This window comes from Anarrhichthys ocellatus, unplaced genomic scaffold, assembly GCF_004355925.1.
Source record: "Anarrhichthys ocellatus isolate YVR2014 unplaced genomic scaffold, GSC_Weel_1.0 scaffold119, whole genome shotgun sequence".
Classification (NCBI taxonomy): Eukaryota; Metazoa; Chordata; class Actinopteri; order Perciformes; family Anarhichadidae; genus Anarrhichthys; species Anarrhichthys ocellatus.
The window spans coordinates 755435-762991 of record NW_022280149.1 but is presented as its reverse complement, the minus strand read 5'-3'; positions in this window follow the sequence as shown (position 1 = coordinate 762991).

Below are 7557 nucleotides of genomic sequence, written 5' to 3'. Positions count from 1 at the left end.
CTAACTACCGTTACTCCTGACGTCTACCCTGCTTCCTCTGGTAACGTGCACTCGGCCGAGGGGCCACCCTGGCCGGGCACTTTTACCTAGTCGCGTCAGTTATGGCAGCTTTCCTCTTCTGGATCCGGGCTCTTGGTAAATTGCCAGGTTAGGTTTTAACGGCTAGGATTACAACTAAAACCGTAAGGGACTGTTTTAAGTGGACCGGTCACTAGGATAACCATTAAGAACTCATGTTGTTAAACATACAATAGATTTAACCTTTTACTGCCACGAGGAACTTCTACTACTTCAGCAAATGAATTCTCTTGAGAAATTTACTTTAAATGCAGTTTAGATATTTATTGCAGGATATATTAGCAGGGGCACAGCTACAGCTCACATAAAATAATACTACACTTGATTCGATCAGGTTACAATTTCTTCTTAGGTTATACTCATTAATTTTAGATGCCGAGGCGGCTCGGTGGAGCCGGATTCACGATGTGGTAAAATGTCCTTTTGGGGTTTTTAGGAGCGAAGGTCCGGCCGAACCCTCGGCTCCTCCTGCGCGGCCAACAAAGTCTGTTCAGCGATCCCTCAGGCTCAGTACAAAGTCTTTGGGGTGGCTGCGTCCATCTGTTGTCCGGTTGTTAAAGTCAAACAGGGGGGAGAGGAAATTCTCCGTCTTTCAATCTTTGTCCAGGAACGGCTGTCTTCTTTCCGTGAACAGAGACGAAGTCCTCCGATGCGGCTGTCGAGCAAGGTCCAGTGTTTCCTCCGTGGAGCACTTGGGTGGCTCCCGCATTGAATCCCGTCTTGCTGTTTGCAAGTCTCTCTTTTTATAACACTTTGAGCTCTCTCTCCCCCCTCCTCCCCAACACTCCCTCACTCGGCATGTGATTTACATGACATCATTGATTATGTGTGTGGGCTGCGGACAACACCCAACTTTCTGTGTGTGTGTGTGCTGGACTTCACCTAACTTCCCTCTGTGGATGTTCTCACTTCCTCAATGTTCGAGCGTGTTTCAGGTTACACCCGTGTATGTGCTCGGACAACACCCAACATCTGTTATGATCTCAGCCTTTAAGGCCCCCACCCTGCTTACATCAGCTCTTTCCACACACACACAGACTTCACTTTATTCAGATACATACATTATTATTATCAGTTTTACATTTGTTAAATCACTTCTTAATTCTTATGTTATACACATTTGCTTTAAAATGATTATTAGATTTCATCCTTTACTGATTATATGCTTTGTGTCCCTTTAGCCTGATTCACATACCGAACATGTATTACTTCATTTAAGGCAGCTTTCCTGGGATCTCAACTCTCTTTTTTGACAGCACCTACCTTTTGTTTGCTTTGCTTTATTGACAACACTCTAATATACTTATGAAATGCAACGTGTTACTTACTAAAACATTAAAAGACCAGGACTTTTTTTTCCATTATTGCTACAACAACCTTTATCAAGGCAGAAACATGTATTCAGTGTAATTTATAAATATTGTAAAATAGGATGGTAACACTAGAAAAGTGAATCTGATTCTTTTCTGTAGATGCCTGAGGGAACAACAAATCACACCAAGGCTGCGAAATTGTTTTAAGTATATAAAATGTTGTCCTTTTTGTATCAAAATATTTTAGTGATTTTTTTTGTCATTTGTCATGCGTGCTGTAGTTAATGCAAAATAGGGAAACTGTTCAGAAATGTCTCACAGAAATCCTTTTAACAATTGCTGGATCCACAAAAAAAACTATAACTTGTTTCTTGTTTGGCATGTTGCCTACTTTTTCACCTAAATATATTGAACTCTGGAAGTTCTCAAGATATCCTGCAAACAAACAGCACTGAAATTATATGGTAACCTTCTCGGTGGAGGTAACTATAGTTTATTCTTGTTGAACACAGTAAATAGTACACATGCCGTTGGACTAAAATTTACATACATATGGAAATGTGTCTGCTGTATGACGTTTATACATGTATACCCTTTGTCTCCTAATGAGTTAACGTGTTTTACTGCCTCCTTCTACTCTTATATCAGAGTCTATCAGTCGGCTCCTTGTACAACTCGTTACCATGGCTGATACCATATGGTACACTGTTTGATAACAAAGAGATAGTTATAGTAATAAAAGTACTAATTTTGCAAAAACATGATCCCTCAGTGTTTCACTATTATATATGGATATTACAAATGTATATTTGTTTGGATCATTATTCCTGCTGCAGATGTTTCAGGTGGAGTTTATTTTAACTCCTTTATACTCTGTTGTTCAGTTTGGGTAGTTAGGAAGGGTTTGAAAATTGTAATGTGCAAAGTAACTAGTAACTAAAGCTGCCAGACAAATGGAGTGGAGTAAAAAGTACAATATTTCCCTCTGAGATGGAGATGGAGTAGAAGTACAAAGTTAAATAAAATATAAATACTCAAGTAAAGTACCTTGAATTTGTACTTGAGTGCAGTACTTAAGCAAATATACTTAGTTACATTCCACTACTGATCATAATATTTACTCTTACCACTCAGTTTATCAAAACCAAGTGGAATAATATTGAGCAGGATTGAGTTCAGCCTATTGGTCTGGCCCTCCACAACAGTCCCTGTTCCTCATGTGGCCCCTTGGGAAAAATAATTTCCCCCCCCTGGTCTACAGTGTTGAATACAGAACTGAGGTCGAGAAGTACTAACACAGAGCAGTCACCTGCATCAGAGGACATGAGAATGTCATTTGAAACCCTCAGGAGAGCGGTTTCAGTAGAGTGTTGTTTACGAAACCCAGACCGGAACTTGTCATACATGTTGTGCCTCTCCAGTGCAGCAGTAAGTTGTTTGGCCACCACTTTCTCGAAGATTTTTGAAAGGAAAGGCAGTTTTGATATGGGCCTGTAGTTCATAGGCAATGCCGGATCTAAGTTTGGTTTCTTTAATATAGGCTGGATAGTGGCATGCTTAAAATAGGACAGGACAATTCCTGTAGACAATGAGGAATTAACAATAGATGTTACTTCAGAGACAATAATTAGCAGAACTTTCTGAAACAGAGAGGATGGTATAACATCCAGAGGGCAAGATGATGGCTTTGTTTTGTTAATTAAGTCCATCAGGTCTTGAAGGCTGATAGGCTGGAAAGAGTCCAGAACAGTAGGAGATTGAGAGGAGCTACATGTAGATGAACAAATCCCAGGCTGAATGCCAAACCTAATACCTGTTACTTTATCAATTAAATAGGCTAAGAAACTTGTTACAATCATCAACAGAACAGCATGGTAATGTAGAGACAGACGGTGAAACAATTCTCTTAATTGTGTCAAACAAAATCTTGGGATTTCTCTTTGAAGAAGAAATTAAGTTGGCAAAATAAGAAGAAACATTCCTTTATTAGTCCCAGAGTGGGGAAATTATTCTATGCATTTGACCCATCCCTGTATATATATATATATAGGGAGCAATGGGCTGCCAATGACAGGCACCCGGGGAGCAGTGTCTTGCTCAGGGACACTTCGACACAGGACACTGTGCAGCCGAGGATCGAACCGGTGACCTTTCGGTTGGCGGACAACCCTCTCTACCCAGTAAGCCACAGTGCTAGCTTCCTTTACTCCAGCATTAAAAGAAACTCTGAGGTCTTTGAGATATGAGCGATGCACTTCTAGTCCAGTGGCTTTCCAGAGCCGCTCTGTCCTGCGACACTTCCGTCTTTCTGTTGAAGGCAGCCCTGGTCCTTTCCTTAAGAGGTACCACTTTGTCCAGCAATGTGGTGCAATGTTCATTAAACGACTGCATTAAAAATTGAACATCTTTGAGATTTGTGTTAATATCACAGCAAAAGTGCATTGAGAACTGATCAGCTGTACTCCGAGTAATAATGCGGGAGTGGAATGTTCGTTTAGGACACAAGGGGTCAGCATTTACAGAAAGATCAAAGAAATACATTTATGATCACTGATCAGCAGGTCCTCACAACGGGTATGATCAATATCAAGACCCAGAGAGAACACAAGGTCCAAAGTGTGACCACCCTGTGAGTGGTGCCGGAAACATGTTGCATGAAATTAAAAGATTCAGTAGTATTAAGAAACTATACAATCTGTGGCCTCATTGATATGCAGATTAAAATCACCAACCAGTAGCACTTTGTCTAGCTTGATAATAGAGGTCAGAAAGTCTGTGAAACTCTGTGATAAGAACTGACCTACAGGACCTGGAGGTTGATAAATTAAGTCAAACGGCTTTCGCCAACCCACTTTAGTCAGTTGGAGTTCAAAAGTATAAGATTCTGTGCTCCCCAATTGGCAGGAAAACTCTGTGGTGCCAGTGTATCGATCGGAATGGAGCACCGGACCCTGTTGTGGGAGAAGTTTTGAGATGTGGTTGTTGAAAGGATCGGAGGGGACAGTGAGCTATGGGACAGCCGGAGAGCTGTAGGAGGCTCCACAACCAAGGGAGGAGTCATGCTGGTCTAGAAGATCGTATTTCATCTCCAGTTGGATGTTATAGCAGGGGGGTGCATGAGGGGAGCGCCTCCATCTCCTGCTGCGAGCACCGACCAGGGACCACGTCTCCTGAATGGTTTGGAGTGGAGCTGACCAAGGCTTTAGGCTTAGCCCCAAGATGTATCCAGGAATCTCCATTGACGGTGACCGGAGGAGGAGCATCAGCAGCCGGACAGCGAACATAGACACCGGACTCTGGCGGCGCGGCAGTCTCAGCGGTCACTGCAGCGGGACAGGGAGCGGTGGTATCAGGCACAGGTTGTGTTGGTTTGTGCTGGACCGAAGGTGATGGTATCCATTAACTTCTCGGCTTCGGTACAGCGTGGAGATTCTCATTTCCAGCTCTGCAATCTTATTAGCCAGGCGGACGCAGCTGACACAGCCGGATGGGGAGGTGAGTGGAGCCATGGTAGATGAGATGAGGTAGAAGTTTAACATAAGATGAGGCTTAGAAACCTGATAAAAATGTCAGTTTTTGACAGCAAGACACTTCACCCCAAATTGCTCCCGAAGACTTGATTGTGACGTCCCACAGCAGGCATGTTCTGATTAATCTGAAAACAGTCAGGGTTGTTCTGTAGGGCTACTTGCCATGGTTGTGACCTAGTCATGTCTGTTTATTCGTTAAAACAAGTCTGACTGAATTTTAATCATCTGGGGAAAGTGTTGACGAGTTGATTCAGGAAATGTAGGGACATTTATTGATTCATGGCACACCTTTAAAATAACATAATTTATAATTTTGGGCTTTGGGGAAAAGTACCAAATATTTTCAAGTCAAAATGCTCAAGTCCAAGTGAATTGACAAGTCATTGGTGTCAAAGTCCAGCAGCAAGCCTTTGTTTTATTTTGTCAAGTCTTAAGTCAGCAAATTTGTGACTCAAATCTGTGTTAAGTCCAAGTCATGTGAATTGTTGTGTTAAAAATGTCTTAAACAAAAAGCAAAGGAAAAAGCCCCCCACTTTGCTCCTGATCCGTCAGCAAGATAGGGCCGAATCAGCTGGTTGAAATCTAAATCAAAAGTATTTAATAATTAACAGAAGCTAAAACAGTTACAAACTGAATCACACTATGAATTACAAAACAAATAGTAATATTTCATGAATTAGAGGCCCAATCCGCACCACACGACAGACTGGTGTATCTGCCCCATGGTCCGGAGGAGGTCTGATTATCTCCGGGGATTCACAGTTCCTTTGTTCCTGCAAAGTCTCTGAAGTGTCTCATATTACACATTCCACACCAAATTGATCAGCTCAGTGATTGGCTGAAATCCTTCGGACTTCAGTCGGCCACTTCCTTGACACATTCCTCCCCCCTTCTTGAAGGCTGTGCTCAGAAACTCTTCAGCAACATCCCCCTCTCTCTGATTTTTATTACTTTATGGCGGTGTCATAAATCCTCTGGTTTCTCTCATAGTGCACAATAAATTCAGTAACTCCTTTTAGTTTAAACCTTCCACAAGTAAACATATTGTATCATATAATATCCATCGCTGAGCGCTTTTAAACATAAATTCCTCACAGACTCGAGTCCACACCTCTGCTACTTGCACAGTCACAAATTGCCATCTTTCATAAGCAGCTGACATTGTTGACAAAGCACAGCAGTCGTCTTAAAGATGACATGTTGGTTCAGAAGTTAAGTTACTGTTTGACTCCATAAACTGTCTGGGCATTTCCGTGAAGTGTTTGTCTGGGTTTCCTCCAGGTGTTCCAGTTCCCTCCTACAGTCAAAAGACATGCAGGTTGGGTGAGTTAACGGCTCTAAGGCCCCATCTAAATCTGGCATTAACACGTTATCTATATGGGGTGGGGTTAGCAACACGTAGGGTTTTCAGCAACGTGATGTAATCTGGCAAGGGGCTGAGTTGGCAAATCACATACATGCACATATTCCTGGTGGATTACTTTGTAACGTGAAGCTCCCATTGTTGTGATGAAAGACAAAATAATTGCTGCTGTGGCAACTATTATTTGTAGAATTCTAAACATTGTATTGTTTTGACATCTGAGAAGCATTAAAATTCACAGATACATTACTCAGGTTGGATTTCCTGGATCATATTTCACGTCTGACCGGTACCTGAAGCGACATGGCCCCTATTAACACAACCCTTGGTGCTGTTTAAAGCAGGGTTGATTCTGGCCTGAATGCTCACTAATTAAATAGTAAACTTTGTATGTTAGTCCTGTAATAGACCACTAACCCAATGTGAGCAGGGACAGGTTCCATCCCCTGGTGTCCCCTGCACAAGACAAGTGTAGGGTTTGTTCTCAGAGAAGAGATGAGCGGACCACAGCAGGATAACAACAGCATCAACAACATATTATTGGTACAATTACCAACTTTATTCTCAGAGGCAAAGATAACAGAATAAAAAAGTTCTTGCTTTTCTAGGCCATTCATCACTTATGGTCAGTGCTGCTGCTCCTGGCTCAGGCTGCCCAGGAAATGTAGAGCTGAGTTCCCCTGAGTTTGTTCTGATTTTGTGTTTGAATCGATGGAAACTGAATTGTTTTGAGTTTGTAGGTGAATGGATGTTGGTAAAGCCAACAAGTTTCTTCAATGTGACAACAGTGAATTACTAGCTACATACTTGTTAGTGACTTAATATTGTTTTTTTGTCTTCTTTATTTTGGGGCGGGCAATTAGCCAGAAAATCAGCGGCTCAATGCATTGGGACCAGATGGCACTGGGACAAAAGCTAGTCCTTTACATCATCCTCATAAAGACTTAACTATTGGCAGGGATATGCAGCGTCACAACTCTAAATGCCTGGTTGTATTTTGTTATAATATTACAGCTGACAGGCGGCACAGTCACACTAAGAAGCTAATATTAACCATGGTGATGGTGTTCATTGTCTTACCTCTCCAAATGAGGCTGTTCTGGACAGCATTATATTCCCTGGACTTGTCTGTGGGTTGCTGTAATTTTGTTCATCCTGCAGAAATAAAGGCTGTGACAACTAAATAGTTTGTGCTTGTTCCTGCTTTTAGTATACTGTATAAGTGAGCGGTCACAGAAATGCTATTACTTTTTTATGCAATGGGATTTTCAAT